The 20890-nt window shown below is 32.5% G+C and overlaps 1 protein-coding gene and 1 long non-coding RNA gene across 2 annotated transcripts in view; both read right to left on the minus strand.

The window, feature by feature from the left end:
• STPG2 (sperm tail PG-rich repeat containing 2) overlaps window positions 1-20890 on the minus strand; it is a 411510-nt gene that overhangs the window by 215321 nt on the left and 175299 nt on the right. The window lies entirely within an intron of this gene.
• Window positions 497-10970, minus strand: LOC116657532. The gene is made up of 3 exons (XR_004312653.1): window positions 10746-10970; window positions 7710-7712; window positions 497-507 (listed from the first exon to the last, which is right to left on the minus strand). It is a non-coding gene; the product is annotated as an uncharacterized LOC116657532 (long non-coding RNA).

The raw sequence follows: 20890 nt of genomic DNA on the forward strand, positions 1-20890 counted from the left end.
CCCCACTGCAGGACCCTTCACATACCTGCATTTCTGCAAGATATAAAACATCTCCTCATTATGTGTGTTTACCTATAACAAAACTCATCACTCCAGGAGATAGCACATCTCACAATACCCTAGGCAGACAGACCTCACATCCTGCCATTATCAAAGTCATAAAACCTATTATTCAGAGAAGTCCCTGACAGATCTTACAACCAATCAGGTTCTTGTGCATGAATTGATCATGCAGCCCCCTGTGTTCACGGCTTCCTCCTCCCAGTAAAAGACCCTGCACACCCATCCCAGGTGCTCACACGGGTACCTCCTTCCTGTGTGGCCCGCTGTTGCCTATAGTGGCGCACCTATTAAACTTTCCTAATGTTTTTTTCAGTCTCTGGTAATTCTTAACCAAGCCGGGTGTCACCAACACCTTGTTGTGTGCCCATAACATATGTTAAATACTAACCACTGCAAGTTGATGCAGGAAATGCAAGAAAGAATAATACAGTACAATGACCCACCCTCAAATTTCTCACAACCAATTGAGGAAAAGAAAGACACAAACAATACTAACAAGAATGCCAAAAAGACTAGAATAACTAACACAGTGAAACTTCGAAGATCATTTCCTTCCCCTTTAAAGCAACTTAGTCTTTTATTTATACAATTTTCTATCAAAATATGCTTACTTTTATAGCACTTCTCAGCAGTTAAGATTTTTATTTCATTACAAATGAAATGGTAATTGTAACCTACTCTTGGTGTAATTTCTATTCTCCTCAAATCATTTTCTGGTCTTCTTACCTTTTTGAGTTTGAAGTAATTTTGGTATAAAAACATATTTTACAGTATCTAGGATATAGGAGCTTCGTACCATCTCTGTAAATTCTAGGACTTAATCCCTTATGACTCTCTTTCAGTTCATTTAATTTTCATTTAATTTTCAGTTTCATTTAATTTTCCTCACAGTCGTTACTCCTCTTCAAACCTAACCAACAAATACACCTTTTCAGTACAATGCAATTCTACTATTTAATGGCTTCCAAAAGAAATTCACTCACAACAATCACTCATGGTTGTATTTTTGCTGAAAATGATCAGGGTCACAGTGAAGGGTAGGATCCAGATCAGGGTGTCTGCTATTGCCCATTATCTTATTGGTCCCCTCAACATTCTGTTGGAGTTACCTTGCTCACTCTAACAGGATTACATTCAAGTATACACTTGTATAACCGAAAACTCAAAAGAGAAATGAGATTTCTTTTTTTCTCACAAAATATAGAAATCAGCAGTCTATAATGAGTGTTGGCTCAGCACTAGTGAGGAGCCCAGTTCCATTCCATCTTCCTCTCCCAGCATACATGGAACGTATCTTTTAACCTCAAAGTCACATGGAGCTCTAGGGAGAAAAATGGCTACTAGAGCTCCAGGTGTGGGAAAAAAAAGAAGATGAAGTGGAAGGAGCAAAGAGCATCTTCTGCCAGTCTCCACTTTAAGCAGTTGTCCCAGATGTCCCACACAATGATGTCCAAACTGAGACAATGCTGACATGTTAGCTGCAAAGAACTACTAGGCTTATAGCCTTTTATCTGGTACATTACTGCTTTGAATAAAATCAGATTTTAAGGAATATTGAAATGTAACTGGTCCATCCTATATATCATCTTCCTATAATAGAAAGGTTTGGTAAATAGAAAAGGATATAAAGCATATGATAGAGAAAAAGTAGAGTTACTGTGACCAACAAAAAAAGATGAAGTCAAGTAAATAGGGTCCTGGGAGAATGGCACTTCAATGTAAAAAGAATTGACTGAGGGATAAAGGTGAAGAGAATAGGGTAAAAACAAAAGACAATCATTTATTTGTTTGTCTACCATATATCACGAACTACACTAAGTTACTGAGCATATAATGGCCAAGAAGAGAGATATAATCCATGCCTTCAGGGAATTCACATTCTAGTGGATACATGAGAACAGTAAAATCACAATGACTCTAAACAGTTGGTTGGAGGACCAGAAGAATAAAATGGCCCTTGATATCTGTATTATCTAAAACAAAGCAAAATGAATTCTCAAAGTCTCACTAAAACTCAGGGAAGGAAGAATCTTTATTATTACTAGTGAACACAGTATGGTAAAGGAATCAGTACTAATTATTACCACTTTAAGATATGCATAGTTTCCCTTATTTTCTACTCCCATTAATCTTAATTCTGTTACTAGTAAATTTTCTTTAACCCTAGCACTGTAAAGGGGCTGAACTTTAAGCAAAATATTATAAGGGGACTGAATGGTTTAGAGAGAGGATTAAAGAGAACAAAGTTGAGATCTGCCAAGAGTGTGGAGGAAGTGATATTTAATATGTTACTGGAATGATGGGTGAGATTTCAATAGAAATGCGGACAGAAGAACATTCCCTCCAGTGAAGAAGAGTATTTTTAAAAGCATTAAATCCTTTAATATCTATTGTTTTAATGAAATTTAAGTAGATCAATCAAACATAGAAAGATTCTCTCTGAAATATCTCCAAAAGACAAAGAATGTTCTTTATTATTATTGTTATTTTTCAGTGTAATGGGGTTTGGAGAGGCAACACTGTGAGACTTAAAAAAGCACTGAAGTACATGCTAAAGGTCTAGAATTTTGTGCTGGTTCTTCCATTGATTAAGTTTAGGAATAGCAGAATAATAAAGTCAATCTATGCAGCCTACATCATAAGATTATTTTAAGAACTAAAAGGTTCTTTTTTCAGTGCTCTGAGAACTATCAAATGCTACACAAAAATAAAGTTCAGTCATTATGCTTAATCACCATCATTACACATGAGCTCAGTAAATGACGGTTAGAGGATGATCACTTTACACTAGAAAACTGATCCAAGAATACTCAACAAAAATGCAGAAATAGATGTTCCCATATAGTTATGGGGGAAATGCTGTTGACCTTTCAGTTTATAGTTAAGTTGTAATAACAACTACCTATACAAGTTTGTCAGTTTTTCATCCTGTCAATTTTTAGCCAAAATTATACCATGAAATAGTCCCCTTCTATTAGGTCAAACTGACGGTCCTATTCATGACTTAAAAATGGGGTCACGGGGCAATTTAATCAGGTCTCCTAGACAACAACAACAACAAAAAGTTAAAAAAAAATTCCAATTCCCATCAGAGGTCTCCCAGATGGACTCTGTTCTGTGAATAAAGCAAGGTGGTTTCCTAGTCCCACACAAGATCTTTCCAGCCATGTTGCTAAACCAGGTGCAATTAGCTCTAGGGTGCCAGAGAAAAGGTTGCAAAATCAATGATAAGTTTGGTTTTCTCTTTCTGCTACAGAGCTACTCATTGGTTGGTTTTATAAATATAAAAAATTATTGTAGACCCCTATCTTTTTGTTGACTAAAAAGATACAATCAGTAACTTCTCTACCTTTCATTATTTCAACACTATTTGCCCTAATACTTGCTTTACCTAGGATAAAAATGATCTCCCTTCAGTTGTTACTCACAGTGGATTAATCATTCTCCTTTCTTTCTCATATTATGCCTCTGGTAGATTACCAACCTAAGGTATCAAATTACTGTGTATTAATTTTCTGATTTTAGAATCCATCAACCAATGATGAAATTAAATTCTTTATCTATGGTCTATTCTCATTTGTAAAATTAAAATTTAATTGCATAAAATTAGAACTAACGTAATAGAATAGCTCCATAATTTGGGTGATTTTCTATGTGTCAGACTTTTTTTTTTTTTTTTTTTTTTTTTTTTTTTTTGCTAAAGGAGTAGCTGCTACTATTTTTGAACCAAATTTTCTTGATTCACTTTTAAATTGCCTCTGCCAATTATGTATGATAACACTTCACTAGTAGAGATTTAAATAATGATGTTCATCTTGCACTAATGATATTGTGATGCTGCATATGGGAAAATATCACTAGAGAAATTAAGACACTGAGATACACTGCCAAGAAAATTTTCATTTATCATTTCTCAATGTGAATTATCTCTGAAACAAAACAATTACAGATAGTTTAAGTGTAGCTCTATATTGAATCAGTAAGAATAAGCAGAATCTTGACTGTGGAATTTCTTCTTGCCTTATTCAATGATTCATATTATTTAATGTTATTATATTATTCAGGAAAAAACTGAAAATATTTTTTCTAGTTCAAATAATTTAGACTTATATAATCAATTGGCAATGATTAAAGAGAACTATACAATGAGTTAAATAATCTATGAATGAATCCTTGTTAATTGTTTTATGGATATACTGAACTATATTTCCTTAAACTACAAAAAGAATGATCATATATCCTGTTACGTTGTTTTTATCTACACTCATATCTATAATGTAGCTGCTGAGAAATGAGGGAATCTATCTATCCATCCATCTATCTATCTAGATACAAAATTTTTCCCTTATAAAGTCTATAGTCAGGGAGAAAGACCATTAGACTAAACACTGGAACACTTGGCTCTTCTCACAAGCTATGTACAGTTAGAACATCCCTTAACCCTTGGACTCTCACATTCCTGATTTGTAAATGGAGATTAGATCAGATGATATACACAGTCCTGTCTACCTTTGGGATTCTACAATTCCATGAAATATAATTTAAAGATGGGCTTTAAGCCTTTATCCTGCAAAGATAAAATTCACATGAGTCATCTTGTTTTTTTTCACTTTGATCAAAGATGACTAAGACTGATAAAAGCAATTTGTTCAATTCTTCATGATGACAAGGCATTCCATCAATTCTGACCTAGATGCCTATCAAATACAACTTCTGATTTAACAGTTTGCCAGTTACATTCTTAACTACCATAAAGTGCTCATGAAAGGAAATTTTCCAATAGTTCATTCCACTCAATCCCTGTTTATAACTTTAATCCCAGTAATATATATGGGCCTTAGCAAGATTGTACCATAACATGACCTAATTCTATAAATGTATTGAATAACACATTTAAGGGAATGCATACCGCCAACTTTTTTTTAATCAGTAGCTCATTAGAAGACTGTTTTCCAAATATGAATAATTAACTTTCTTCCCTTAGATGCTTTATAAGTTGAACTTTACTCTGTACCACAGAAAACAACTGAGATAGCTCAGTGGTGATATTTACAATATTAATCTTAATAAAGAGCAGAGACAGATACACAAGATACAGAAATTGTGCTCCTTATTATGTTACTTCATGCAAGCAGAAGAACTACTAAAATGTAAGATAACATTATGATAGAGATTTATATGTTATTTTTCAAAACCATAAACAGCATTGCTAAACAACAAAAGGGAAATGGGTGAGAAGTCTTATGTGAATTCAACCTATAAATTCTGACAAAATTTATTCTAATTTAATGTTTCTACATTACTTCAAAAGGACAATCATCTATAAAAATGTTTTTTAATGAACTCTGCCTGAGATGCTTTTGAACTTTGCGATCAAAGATAAAAGAAAGTATTTTGCATGTAAAAAATACAGACACTACAAAGTTCTTATTTGCTATAACTTGCCTAAAGAACAAAAAATACCTATCTTTTAGAATACAAGCAGTGTAATTTTACTAGTCTTTTAAGTAGATTATAATTGTTGTGCTAAATCATAATAGTTTTCCAGTAAGTTTTTTAATTAATGGAAGTTAGATAAAAACAAAGCTTGGCATACATTTAAAAATTGTTCATCTAGAAATACATAGTATCTTAGACAGAAGGTATTGTGAAAGGCAATTCCAAGTCACTTGCTTATTATAATATAAAAATGTAATACATGAGAGCATCATTTGATAAACAGTCTTTCTATGAGAGGATTTCTCCTTAAAGTGTATTACCACAGATTACTCTTATTAACATGAAAAAAATGATTTTAAGTCATTCTATAAATGTTTCCAAGCATTTTCCATTTCAAGTTATACTATAATTTGTAATAAATATAATTTTATATAGGTTTGTTTCCATACAAATGAAGAAGCTGATGACTGGAATAAGAGAATGGATCTCTTTTTAAAAACTTTGTGTTCAGGTGTTAGGGTGGTTATGACAGAAGATGAATGTGAAGGAGAAAATGGCAGAAGGGTTAAAGCAGAGTAAAAGTATCAGGGTTAAAACACACACACACACACACACACGCGCGCGCGCACACACACACACACACACACAACTACAACAACAAATCTTTTTCCCCATCTGGCACCAGACTTCTCTTAGCAAGAGAACTGCTTTAGATTAGAACAGTATCTTGATTAGCTGCTTAGAGTTGGAAAGAGAAAATTCAATAGGCTAGTCATTATAAAGACAGTAAAACAAGCATCCAGCAAAGTTCAATTTGATCATATTTTGCTAAGGATTTTTGTGTCTGTGTTCATAAGGAATATTGATTTGTAGTTTTCTTACTGGAATATACCTGCATGCTTTTGTTAACCAGTGTGCTGGATATCATTTAAAAAATAAGTAATATTCCCATCTTTTCTATTTTCTAGAAAAGTTTCTGCAGGATCAGTATTTTTTGTTGCTTAAATATTTGTGCCTGATATATTCTTGTCAGAAAGTTTTGCTTTAAGAATTCAATTTCTTTAGGAAATATAGAATTGAACTAGTCAGATTTTCTATGTCTCTTAAGGCAGTTTTGTTAATTTATGCCTTTCAAAAAATTTGTCCATTTTATCTAAGCTGTCAAATTCTTTGGTACAAAATTTTTCACAATATTATTATCCTTTTAGTGTGTGGAAAATAATATAAGACGTACATTTTTTCATTTCTGATGTCATATCAGTTTTTTTTTTAATTCAATTTAAAAATTTTTATTGTTCATATGTAAAAATAAGGTTAGGTTTTATCACTATATCCCCTGTATGTTTTTAATGAGTGTTCATTTCATTATTGTCTGTTTTTTGCTCCATTGAGTTTAAACCTTTTTTCTTTTCTAACATAAACATCAAAAACAGATGATTACAGTATGGTTTATAGAGAAAAAAAATCACTGACTTTGTAGTTAAGATAGACCTTGGTTCTAATCTTGACACTGCTAGTTACTAGCTATGTGACTATTTTCTTAGTATGTCGTTAACAAATTGAGAAAATGATACCTCAGGTAACTGAGAGAATTAAAAGAGCTAAGAGGCATGTCTAGCTTCTTAGCTATTTTGGTTATAAAATTCAAATAAAATGTGCCACATCTAAAACTAAAATATATCAATTATTTATCAATTATATTAATTCCCATGCTAATTAAAATACACTGAACAGATATAACTCGTATACCATTCACAATAAACAGATGTTTCATCAACTAAAACATAAAAATTTTCACAAAAGGAAAACCTGCAGAATGGGAGAAAATATTTGCAAAAGATGAGACTGATAAGGGCTTAATTTCTAGAATAGACAAACAGCTCATACAACTTAATAAGAAAAAAAACAAACAACTCAATCCAAAAATGGGCAGAAGACTTAAACAATTCTCCAGTGAAGACATCCAAATGGCCAATAGGCACATAAAAAATGCTCAATATCGCTAATTATCAGAGAAATGCAAATCGAAACTACAATGAGGTATCACCTCACACCAGTCAGAACGGCCATTATTAAAAAGTCCACAAATGATAAATGCTTGAGAGGGTGGGGAGAAAAGGGAGCCCTCCTGCACTCTGGCAGCAATTTCATTGGTGCAGCTGTTATGGAAAACAGTATGGAGATTCCTCAAAACACTAAAAATAGACTTACTCTATGATCTAGCAATCCCACTCAGGGGCACATATTTGGAGGGAACTCTAATTCAAAAAGATATAGGCACTCCAATGTTCATAGCAGCACTATTTACAATAGCCAAGACATGGGAGGAACCTAAATGTCCATCAACAGCTAACTGGATAAAGAAGCTGTGGTATATTTATATAGTGGAATACTACTCAGTCATAAAAAAGAATAAAATAATGTCATTTGTAGCAACATGGATGGCCCTGTACATTGTCATTCTAAATGAAGTAAGCCAGAAAGAGAAAGAAAAATACCATTTGATATCACTTATATGTGGAATCTAAAAAAAATAAAAAGACAAATGAACTTATTTACAAAACAGAAATGGACTCACAGACATAGAAAATAAACTATGGTTACCAGAGGGGAAGAGAGTGGGAAGGGATAAATTGGGAGTTCAAGATTAACCGATACATAAAATAGACAAATAACAAGTTTGTACTGTATAGCACAGGGAACTATATTCAATATCGTATAGTAACCTGTAATGAAAAAGAATATGAAAATGAAGAAAAACAAAAATTTCCAAAGCCAAATATTAAAAAATTATTTCAAGACCAGATTCCATTAACTTAGGGAAAATCATTTTATAAGTATTATACTCTTTCATTTACTGCACATTCTATACCAGCACATTATTAATTTTCAAATTCTTAAAATATGGATAATTATTTAAGAATTATTATGTAAAACTAAACCTAAGTCTCACAGTTTTCTGGTGAATGGATCAAAACTTTTACAAAGTTTCTGAAAGGATTTTTAACTTGTAATTCCCTGATGGATTTCTCTTTTAAACTCCTACTAATAAAGATTAATGTGTAAAATGTTAGCCAATCTATGACACTGGACTGCAATAACAGCAAGCTATTTTTTCCTAACTCATTCCATCCAAATTTCCCTTCTTCTTACCTCCAAATATGTAAAATTTCAAGGTCACTAGAGAAATGAAAGCCTACTTTAAGACAATAAGACAGAACTCTAACCATCAAAGTCAGCCTTATATGGAAAGTTTAAAAAGGGAAAAAATACTGTTTTAAATCATTGTCAGTCTTTACAGTAACTTATGACCCTACATTTGTTTCTCTGAATATTCATTTAGTTTCTGCTATTCCCACTAGAGTGTAAAATCCACGTAGGCAGGGATCTTGTCTACTTTTGCTCATCATCATAGTCCAGCATCTAGCAACACATTAGGAACAAAATGTTCAATGCATTTATAGGGTAAATAAATGAACTGATTAACAAATATAAGCAGTTACAGGGTAAAAAACTTAATTTCCCTTAAAATTCCCTTTTCTCTTGGAAAACTGAAAATTCTCTGCCAAAACAAAAACAAATAAATAAAATAGAAACATCATCCAAGTAGTTTGGTTAAATAAGCTATTCTGAAAACTTTGACAAAACATCCAGTTTATACAGAATTCTTAAGATGCAAGCCAAAGAAGGAAGAGATCCATTTTTGTTTCCTTATCTCTATATCTCACAGTTTTTCTGACTAGGTGTATAAAGTGTTCCACTGAAACTGGTCTGGGACAGATAATTACAAAAATACACAAAAAGGATTGATAACTGGAGGTCCTCAAAGATGCGAGTCTCACTTGAATGCAGGGTGCTATGTAAACAGTCTTTAGATTAAATCAAATTCTCTTTCTGACACTCCTGACAGATAGTAGCAAGTAACTGGGATTACAGACGATGTTTTCAACCTAAACTTTGGAAAGTAAGATTGCAATTTTTATCTGTACAGCATAGAAATTAAAGTGACAAAGTAAACCAAGACATTAGGGAATTGAGATTCTTAGTGAATGAAAGATTCCAAGTTTGCATTTTAATATACATTTATAAATAGATTCTATGCTGCTGTGTGGTGCTCCACACTGCTTGACCCTATGATGGTTCACTTGGATACAAGTATCATAAACTCATTTATAGTATGGTATATTTTTTTGCTAGATTTCAAAAAGTGATGATTTACATTGCATTCCCCAGACTCCAGCCCACTCTCCCTTGTAAGTCAATTGTTTGTATCTAGAGAAAGTTTAGGGAAAGCAAAAGTAGGATCTATTGTGTTCAAAGAACTGAATTTTCACCTACATAAAGAAAATGAACTTCAAAGGAATTTAGCTGGTGATTTGGGGCTCATTAACACCAGCCTTTAATCAAATGTGCCAGATTTTCCTAAGTAGCCAGGTTTCCCGAGGTCCACAGCTACAGAAATTGTATTATCTTTTTTTTTTTTTTTTGCTTCGTTGAGGTATAGTTAACAAAAATTATATATATTTAAAGTATTCAACATGATAGCTTGATATACATATTCACTGTGAAATGATTACCAAAATCAAGCTAATTAACACATTCATCACATAGTTTTTTTTTTTTCTCTTGGTGAGAACATTTAAGATTTACTCAGCAAGTTTCAAGTGTACAATACAGTATTATTAAATAATCACCATCCTGTACATTAGATCCTCTGAACTTATTCATCTCATAACTGAAAGTTTGTATTCTTTTACCAGCCTCTCCTCTTTCTGCCCAAACCCCATCCACCTACAACCAACATTCAAGAGTCTAGTTCTGTGAGTTCGATTTTTTAGATTCCATATATAAGTGATATCATACAGCATTTGTCTTTTACTGCCTGGCTCATGTCATTTAGCATAACATCCTCAAGTTCTATCCGTGTTGTTGCAAATGTCAGAATTTCCTTCTTTTTATGGCTGAATAATATTCCACAGTGTATATGCATGTTACCTTTTCTTTATCCAGTCATCTCTCAGTGGACACTTAGGTTGTTTCCACATCTTAGCTATTGTGAATAATGCTTCAACAAACGTGAAAGTTTAGTTATTTCTTTGAGATACTGATCTCATTTCCTTTGGATATACACCCAGTAGCAGGATTGCTGCATAGTATTGTAGTTCCATTTTTAATATTTTGAGCAACCTCCAGACAGTTTTTCTGTAATGGCTATACCAATTTATATTCCACCAACAACACACAAAGGTTCCCATTTTTCCACACCTTCCCCAACATTTGTTAACAATTGTCCTTTGGGTAAGAATCATTCTAATAGGCATGAGATAATAGCTCACTGTGGCTTTGATTTGCATTTCCCTGATGATTAGTGATGTTCAGCATCCTTCCATGTACCCATCGACCACTTGTGTATCTTCTTTTGAGAAGTGTCTGTTCAGGTCTTTCACCTTTTAAAGTGGGTCATTAGTTTTTTTGCTATTGAGCTATAGGAATTCTGTACCTATTTTGGATATTACCCCTTTATCAGATACATGGTTTGCAAATATTTTCTTCCATTATACAGGTTGCCTTTTCATTGTGCTGACTGCTTTGTTTGCTCTGCTGAACATTTTAGTTTGATATAACTCCAGTCATTTATTTTTGCTTTTATTCCCCGTGCTTTTGGTGTCATATTCAAAAAATCACTGCCAAGACCAATGTGATAAACATTTTTCTCCATGTTTTCTTCTAGGATTCTAGGATTTCAGGTCTTTTGTTCAATTATTTAATCCATTTTGAATTAATTTTTGTGTATGGTGTAACAAATAGGTCCAATTTCATTCTTCTGCATGTGAATATCCAGTTCACCAGTACCATTTATTGAAAAGACAATACTTTCCCCACTGTGTATTCTTGGCATCCTTATCTTATAAGGAACTTATTTACAAAACAGAAACAGACTCACAGACACAGAAAACAAACTTATGGTTACCAAAGGGGAAGGGGAGGATAAATTTGGATTTGAGATTAGCAGATACAAACAACTATATATAAAACAGGTAAATCACAAGGACCTATTGTATAGTACAGGGAACTATATTCACTATCTTGTAATAATCTATAATGGAAAAGAATCTGAAAAAGAATGTGTGTGTATGTGTATGTATATATATATACTGGATCACTTTGCTGTACACCTGAAATATTGTAAATTAACTATACTTCAATTTAAAAAAAGAACATACAACCCAAGGCAATCTACAGAGTCAATGCAATCCCTATCAAAATATCAACAATATTTTTCACAGAATTAGAATAAACAGTTTCAAATTTTGTATGGAAACATAAAAGTCTCCCAATAGTCAAAACAATCTTGAGAAAGAAGAACAGAGCTGGAGGAATCACACTCCCTGACTTCAGACTAAACTAAAAAGCCACAGTAATCAAAACAGTGTGGTACTGGCACAAAAACAGACACATAGACCAATGGAACAGGATAGAGAGCCCAGAAATAAACCCACACACTTATGGCCAATTAATCTATGACAAAGGAGGCAAGTACAATGGAAAACAGACAGTCTCTTCAACAAGTGGTGCTGGGAAAACTGGACAGCTATATGTAGAAGAATGAAACTAGAACATTTTCTAACACCATATATACAAAAATAAACTCAAAATGGATTAAAGATCTAAATGTAAGACCTGAAACCATAAAACTCCTAGAAAAAAATATAGGCAGAACACTCTTTGATATAAATCATAGCAATATTTTTGGTTCTGTCTCCTAAGGCAAAGGATATAAAAAGCAAAAATAAATAAATAGAACCTAATTAAACTTAAAAGCTTTTGCACAGCAAAGGAAACTGGTACAAAATGAAAATACAACATACAGAATGGGAGAAAATATGTATAAATGATATGACCAATAAGGGATTAATATTCAAACTATATAAACAGCTCATAAAATGCAACATCAAAAAAATCAAACAACCCAATTAAAAATGGGCAGGAGACCTGAATAGACATTTTTCAAAGAAGATATACAGATGGCTAACAGGCACAAGAAAAGATATTCAACACTGTTAATCAGCAAAGAAATGCAAATCAAAACCGTATCGAGATATCACCTCACACCTGTCAGAACGGCTATCGTCAAAAAAAAAATAAAATGAAATAACAAAAGTTGGTGAGGATATGGAGAAAAGAGAACCCTTGTGCACTGCTGGTGGGAATGTAATTTGGTGCAGCCACTGTGGAAAACAGTAGGGAGGTTCCTCACAAAACTAAAAACAGAACTACCATATGACTCAGCAATTCCAGTCCTGGGTATATGTCCGAAGAAAACAAAAACATCAATTCAAAAAGACACATGCACCCCAATATACAAAGCAGCATTACTTACAATAGCCAAAGTATGGAAGCAACATAAATGTCCAGCAACAGATGAATGGATAGGAAGATACTGTATATATATGCAATGGAATACTTCTCAGACATAAAAAAGAATGAGATTTTGCCATTTGCAACAACATGGATGGACTTGGATGGCATTATGCTTAGTAAAATAAGTCAGACATAAAATGACAAATACTTTATAGTGTCACTTATATGTGGAATCTAAAAAATAAAACAGGGGGGAGGGTATAGCTCAATGGTAGAACACATCCTTAGCATGCACAAGGTCCTGGGTTCAATCCCTAGTACCTTTATTAAATAAATAAATAAATAAATAAATAAATAAATAAATAAATAAATAGCAATAAATAAAATTTTTAAAAATAAAATAAAATAAAAAATTAAACAAAGTAGTAAATAGAACAAACAAACAAACAAAAAAAACCAGACACAGATATAGAGTACAAACTAACGATTATCAGTGGGTAGAAGCAATGGGGGAGAGCAAGATAGGGGCTGGGGTTTAAGAGCTACAAACTACTGTATATAAAATAAACAAGCTACAAGGATATACTGGACAGCACAGGGAATATAGCCAATGTTCTATAATAACTATAAACGGAGTATAATCTTTAAAAATTGTGAATCACTACGTTGTACACCTGAAAGTTATACAATATTGTAAATCAACTCTATCTCAATTTTTTAAAAAAGTAAAAGACAATCTGATTTTTAAAAAACACATTCACAGGCTCTGGAGATTATGGGATAGGCATTTTGGAGGGGTGAAGTAGGGGGACGGTAGGGCATTATTTTGTCTACAAAACCTATGATTTATGACAATTAGTTATTCAGCACTCACAATATTCAAAACATAGCAGTTACTCAAATTCTACCAATGCATAGTCTCTAAGTAACTCTGAAGTACAGCTGATGGTCCTGCTTTAAAAAAAAAAAAAAAGCAAAGCAGACCTTTGAAGATGTGTTTTTATTATTTCTTACTGACATAAGTTCACTTCAATTTGTATTTAATAAAACCTTGTGGTTGAGGTATGAGAACTATTCTGAAAAGGTACACTGAGATGGAAAACTGTCTTTCTGAACCTTTTCCTACACTAAAAAAAAAAAAAAAAAAAATTCACAGTATAGTTCCAACAGATAGGAAATATTAAAATCTCTGAAAGCACGTATCCTGCAATGAATTTAATTTAATCGATACAAAATAACCTACTGGAAAATACAGTTCAAGAGGCCTTGCTGAACAATGAATTTCATTTCTAGAGAAATAAAATGGCTAAGAGTACAACTATTATCTCTACTTCATACACTACATTGATGTTATGATTTTATGTAACATCATTTTTCTGCCTAGTACTGAATGCAATTTTAAAGTTGTCAAAGTCAAAAATACTTTATAATACAAATAATCTCTATGATATATAGTCTATATCACATTGAAGTCTCAAGCTGATAGTTTTCCTTTCAAATTTTTTACAAATAATCTTATTTTGCTTATTATATTCAATTAAGAAAGATTAGGCACTTAATACTTTTACTATTATCAGGATTGTGAAACACATAAATAGAACTATTGTGAAATTATCAAGATAGTAATCATATAAAAAACTATTCTTGCAAAGTGACCTCAGTATACAGGAGCCTGTTTTTTTTTTTTCCTGCAAATACACATATTATGATGTACTTTATAAACTGTGTGAATTGCGTTTTTTGAAAATAAATAGACTTATATACCAAATCTACAATGTTGTTTACCAAGACTAACCTTTAAAAATAAAACTAAATCCATATTACACATCACGTTTCTAGAGAAACTACTTTGCTAATTGTATGAAATGTATATATCATAAAATTCAACTAGTCCAGAGACATCAGAGCAATAATGAATAGAGCTTGAATACTATCCTAGTGATATCAACTCTAAAAGTGACAGTTACTAGACACCTGGAAGTAGCTCCTAAACAATAGTAACAACGAAGTAACAACTGTCAGGTTTAAGATGCATACTCTAGAAATGAAAAGAGTGTGTGTGTGTGTATCATATATATGTATCATATATATATATATATATATATATATATATATATATATATATATATATCACATTTTTATGAGTATGAAAAATTCCTGAGACTGAAAGCAGGTAAGATTGAAGGAAACCTCAGTCTAGAGCATGCACTGAAGGAGCAAAAAGCATGCAGGATAGAACTCAGAGAGAACTGACAGGGTTGTTATCTGAAAAAGAACAATTAGGCACTACCACTTCTCTCTCCTGAGAAGCCATATAAGCCTGGTCCTGTGCTGGGCCACAGGAGGCGGGAAGGGTGACAAGAAGAGAGAGAGTAAGTGGAAAGACAAAGACACAGGCGAGTGTCTCAGATGGCTAGTGAAACACAGAAGATAAAGACCAAATGTCAAAATACCCCATTTATTGGCACATATTAACTATCTCTCCTTCTCACTGGAAACAGTTCAGAGAGCAAGCCCTAACAGCAACAGCTCCTTCCCTTAGCCCAGGGAGCTGCACCAGCACAGACACTCTAGAGTCTAATAACTGTGTGACCATGTGTCCTAGTTTTGCCAGAACTTTGGTCTGTGTAGTTCTGGTGTCCCATCCAATCTAGCATTTATTTTGAAAATAACAGCCATGTTTGAAAGATCTATAAATGCTCTACCTAGCAAGAAATCTCAATTACAAAAATGAGCACAAAATCAAGTTCTGACAAACATTTGAAGAAAGACAACTCAATTACAAGGATATTGCTAAAAACTCATAACCAAAGAATTAAAGTGAAAAGATCATTCAGAATCATAATTTAAAACCAGAATATTTAATGTCCCAAGAGAGAGAAGCTAGTATCTGTAAAAGATTAGAAAATGTAGGATCAAATAAAAAGACATTTATGAAAAATACAAATAGAGGTAGAAATAACTTCTCAGATTGTAGAACAAAAATGTAAGTACATGGCTTCAGTAGGAGAATCAAAGCTTTTGTATGAGTTAGCTGGAAAAGGGCCAAATTATGCTCCAAGAACTTACAGTAAAGACATCAAGAGTTACAATATACTGAAAGGAAAAGTGATCTGGAGGCTAGAAGTTCCAACATTAGCTAGCAACAAATAAAATAAAATATAAAATAAAATAAGAAGGCTGCGGAGTCAATATGAGAAGAAATAATTGCTGGGAGTGAGAGAATGGCACATGAACTCAGACTGAAAGGGCTCAGCCAGGTCCAAACAGAACAAATAAAACAAATAAGCAGGTAAACAAATAAAACCCTCATATCTATTGAAATTAATAAAAAATAAGGGCAAAGAAAAATTCCTGAATGATTACAACAAAAGGAAAAAATTACATTAACAGAGGAATGCTGAATACTGGCAAGAGAAGACCACTAAGCAATGTGAAAGACAAAGAGATCTCAAAAACAGGTAGAGAAGACAGATTATCTAAAAAAGATGACAGCCTGATGACTGAATTGTCAGGTGTGGTAATGGAAGTTTGAAGTCAGTGGAAGGACTCCTTAAACTGCTCAGAGAAATTAAGCATCAAATAAAATTATATAGCCAGCAAAACTATATTACCACCAGAGGGATGGAATTAAGATAATTTTACATGTTTTCTAAGTTAATTTTTTCAAAATTGGGCTCCTAATAATCTTCCCCAAATCATCATCTCTTACAATTGTTTTCATCTCAGTTAGTGGCAATTCTCCCCTGAAAGTTGTTTGGATCTAAATCTCTAAGTCATCCTTGGCTTCTCCCTTGTCCCACAGCCTACATCAGAATCAATGGCATATCCTATCAGCTTTACCTTCAAAAAATACCTAGACTGTGACACTTCTCACCACTCTCACTGCCAACATTCTGCTCCATCATCTCTTACTGATATGGCAATAACCTATTAATTGCTTTTATTTTTGTTCCTCTCCAGTCCATAGCATATAAACTGAAGCTGCTAAAAAAGATCTTATCAACTGTCATTTCAAAACCCTCTAATAGCCTTCCATCTCACCATAAAGCACGACCTATCAAGCCAGGTGTTACTGAGATATACATTACATCTCTGGGCACATCTACTAATCTCCAAATAACTTATTTCTACTATAGCCTTACTGGCTTCCTTGCTGTATCTTAAACTTGCCAGGCTCTCGTGTACAATCTGTTCCCTTTGTCTGCAATGCTTTTTCATTAGATACTATCATATTCCCTCAGTTCTTCTGGTCTTGATTCAAAAGCCACCTTCCCAGGAAGGTCTTCCCTAACTGCACTACCTAAAATTTCATACCATACTTTTCCTGCTTTATTTTTTTCTGCTACACAATGTAACATACTACTTACTATATATTTTATGTTTTATCTTGCATATTACCTGTCTCTCTAGAATTTCAGCTCCATGAGAGCAGAGATTTGTATATATATTACTTTATGCCCAGTACACAATATGTACTGGTATGGAAGAATGAATGAAAGTATTTATCACTGTAAGTCTGTAACTAAAGGGGTTTCCAAAAGATATACTTCAATAAGAAGGAAAATGACCCTAGGAGAAATGTCTGAGATGCAAAAAAAAGAAAACAACAACAACAAAAAAAAAACTGAAGAAAATAATAAATATGCGTGAATCTAAACAGCAGTTTATTGCATAAGACAATTTGTAAGGTTAAAGAAAAGTAAACAAGTTAAGGCATTGTTCAGGAGAGCAAAGATCTGTAGGCAATCTAAACTTTATTAAGTAAGTGTGCATGTAGGAACGCCAAGGGTATTCTCTAAAACAGCAAAAATAGAATATATAGGTTCCAAACCAGTAAAGCAAACAGATGAAATAGGGATGGAGGCAGAAGTTGGTAGGAGGGGAAAGAAAGAAAGAAAAGAAAAGAAAAGAAAAGAAAAGAAAAGAAAAGAAAAGAAAAGAAAAGAAAGAAAAGAGAAGAAAAGAGAAGAAAAGAGGAGAGGAGAGGAGAGGAGAGGAGAGGAGAGGAGAGGAGAGGAGAGGAGAGGAGAAAGAAATTGCAAGCAAGAAGGAAAACAAGGAAATACAGAAAATACGGAAAATAATAGAAAAAAAGAGATTTAACAACCTGGTTATCAAAATAAAATACACTTATCTCCTGAATATTAGTGACAAAAGACAACCACTACAAACATGGTCAGAAAATAGCTGAAAGTAAAAGGATGAAGAATGATATACCAGACAAATTTTAACCAAACACAAAAAGGCTGATATACCTAAAATGCATGAGTAGAGATAAAGAGGGTCATTATAACATGATAAAAGGTTCAGTTTAACAGAAAGCTATAATTTATTGTCACCTAACAGTATTGATTCAAAAATTATTAAGTAAAAATTAAACAGACCATGAAGAGTAATTGTAAAATATATCATTACAGTGGGACTTTTTGACATACCACTCAAAGTAATTAATACATTAAGCAAGATGTAAAAGATATGAAAAATTTCATTAATAAGTTTAAACTAGCTGACAACTGTAGAGCACTATATCCAATTGCTGACAAATACGTTATTTTCAAATGTAAATGGAACATTTACAAAAGTAGTACGTACTCAGCTACATACCAATCCTTAAGAGATTTCCAAAACTGAGCAGCAGATAGATCATATCTCCTGACTACAAAACTTACAATTCAGTTAAGAATCAATTACCAAAAAACACTATGATTTTTTAATAAGGCTGCAAACATTTGGAAAATTTAAAACACTATTTTAAATAACATAGGTCAAAGAAGGTATGATAAAGTAAATTAGGATAGATTTGGAACTGAATGATACTGAAAACACCATAAGCAAAGAGAAGTAGCATTAATTAATTAATTAATTAATTGTTGTTGTTTAAGCCACTGAGATTTTGAAATTGTTCGTTTACATACAGAGCAATAGCTGATTAAAAACTACCCAAATCTTTTTTCTTGAAGCCAGAAAGAAACAAACAAAATCTGATAATAAAAACTGACAAGAAAATTTCAAAGATATTACAGGCTAACCTCATTATAATAGATGTGCAATATCCACTGAGATGATACCATAGATCTAATTGCAAAACAATAAAATGTCTATAAAAATTATTTAAGAACTATAAGAATTCTTAAATTGATGCTAAAATCTGTAACTAAAAGGAAAAAAATGAATAAATTTGATATTAAAATTATGTTACGTTCATCAATAGAAATCATTAAGTAAAAGTCAAATCACAGAAGAGACATGTTTATAGTATGTATAATTATCAAATACAGCCATAATTTATTAAGAACTACTACAAGTCAATAATAAAATAATCTAATAGATAAATAGGCAAGAGATTTTAAAAGGCAGTTTACAACAGGTTATCCAAATACCCAGAAACTATATGGCAAAAGTATTAAACTTCAATAGCCACCAGGAAAATGCATATTAAAGACTCAATTAAATACTCCTAAGGCATGACTAGAATAGAAAAAAAATGTCAATATCATGTGTGTTGGTGAGATTATAGAGCAACTGCAATCCTAGGTATATAATTAAGGGAAATGTATATTTATGTGCACTAAAAAATATCTATAAAAATGTCCACTGTAACAGTATTCATAAAAGCACTAAACTGGAAACACCCCAAATTTCCACTAGTAATAAAATGGATAAAGAAGTTGTGATGTATTCTTATATTGAGAATGAACTAATTCTCAGGTAGCAACTGCTGCTCCCTGCAACAACAAGGATTACAGTCTACAAACCATAAGGTTGAATGAAAGAAGACAAGCACAAAACAGCACTCACATATTCAATTTACATATAAGTTGAAACAGTGAAAATAAATTAATGGTGTCAGAAGTCAGAAGAGTGGTTATTTTGGGGCGTTGGTACTGATTAAGAGAGAGTAAGAGGAGGGTTAAGGAATGCTTGTAATGTTCTATTTCTTTATTTGATAATGGTTACATGGGTGTTTCATCTAATGAAAACACACTGAGATAGGAATTAATAATTTTGTACTTTTCTATAATTTTTTAATGTAATAAATGTTTTTTATTATAAAAAGTGCATGGTGTGAAGGCTTTTGATCATAATTAGCTGGTAAAACAATAAGGCCTCATTGCCTCCTAGAAATATGAATTTAATATTTCTCTTATTGCTTTGTAATATATTTATAATAAAAATTATATATGATTCCCAAAATGCTAAGATATGGACACACTGAATCTATGGTGACATAATTTAGCTTTTTGTGTAAAAAGAAGGCTTTTTAAATATATTTTCAATATACGAGCATTCCTTAGAATTCCACATTTCATTACATTTCCTCAAAATGCAAATCACTCTGTAATGAAGAATAATCTGCACATATAATCAGAAGTTCAGACAACGAAACCTTCTAACATCATCAAATAATGTTTTAAGAGAACTGTAATGTATTCAGGTAACCAATGCTGACTCTACAAAGTGCACTGCAAAAAAATCAATTTTTATCACTTGAAATCTATTGAAATTAGAGAGCAATGCCAAGTCACTGACACACTAATGGGTTTCAAAATATTTCAGAAAGAACAAGGAAATTGCTAAGTGTTTTAATTGAAATGCAGTTTCAATAAGTATAACAAATTGGATAATATAAGCTTTCTGTAAAGCTACCATATAAAACTATCATATTATATACAGTGTCGAGTTTTAATAAATTTGCAGATCGTCTATATACAAATTATATAACAATTATCCTACAGTGAACTACTTAAAATCTTTTACTATACATTCTAATTTGAAAGGAATTCTTTTCCCATGTTCCAAGTGTTTCCATTTCAATTCACTTTTAGAACAATAGTGTAGCATTTCCAAAGAGGATCTGCTCCACAAAATCCAACATGGCTTGCTTTAAAAGAACGTTATATCTGACTAACATATTTTTCATGTATTTAACTGCAACGTTATCCTATATGGAAAGATTAAATTTAAATTAGGAATTGGGTTTTCTGATTCCTGGGGTGTTAAATTAATATTCGAAAATCATAAT

The sequence above is a fragment of the Camelus ferus genome, chromosome 2, assembly GCF_009834535.1.
Source record: "Camelus ferus isolate YT-003-E chromosome 2, BCGSAC_Cfer_1.0, whole genome shotgun sequence".
Classification (NCBI taxonomy): domain Eukaryota; kingdom Metazoa; phylum Chordata; class Mammalia; order Artiodactyla; family Camelidae; genus Camelus; species Camelus ferus.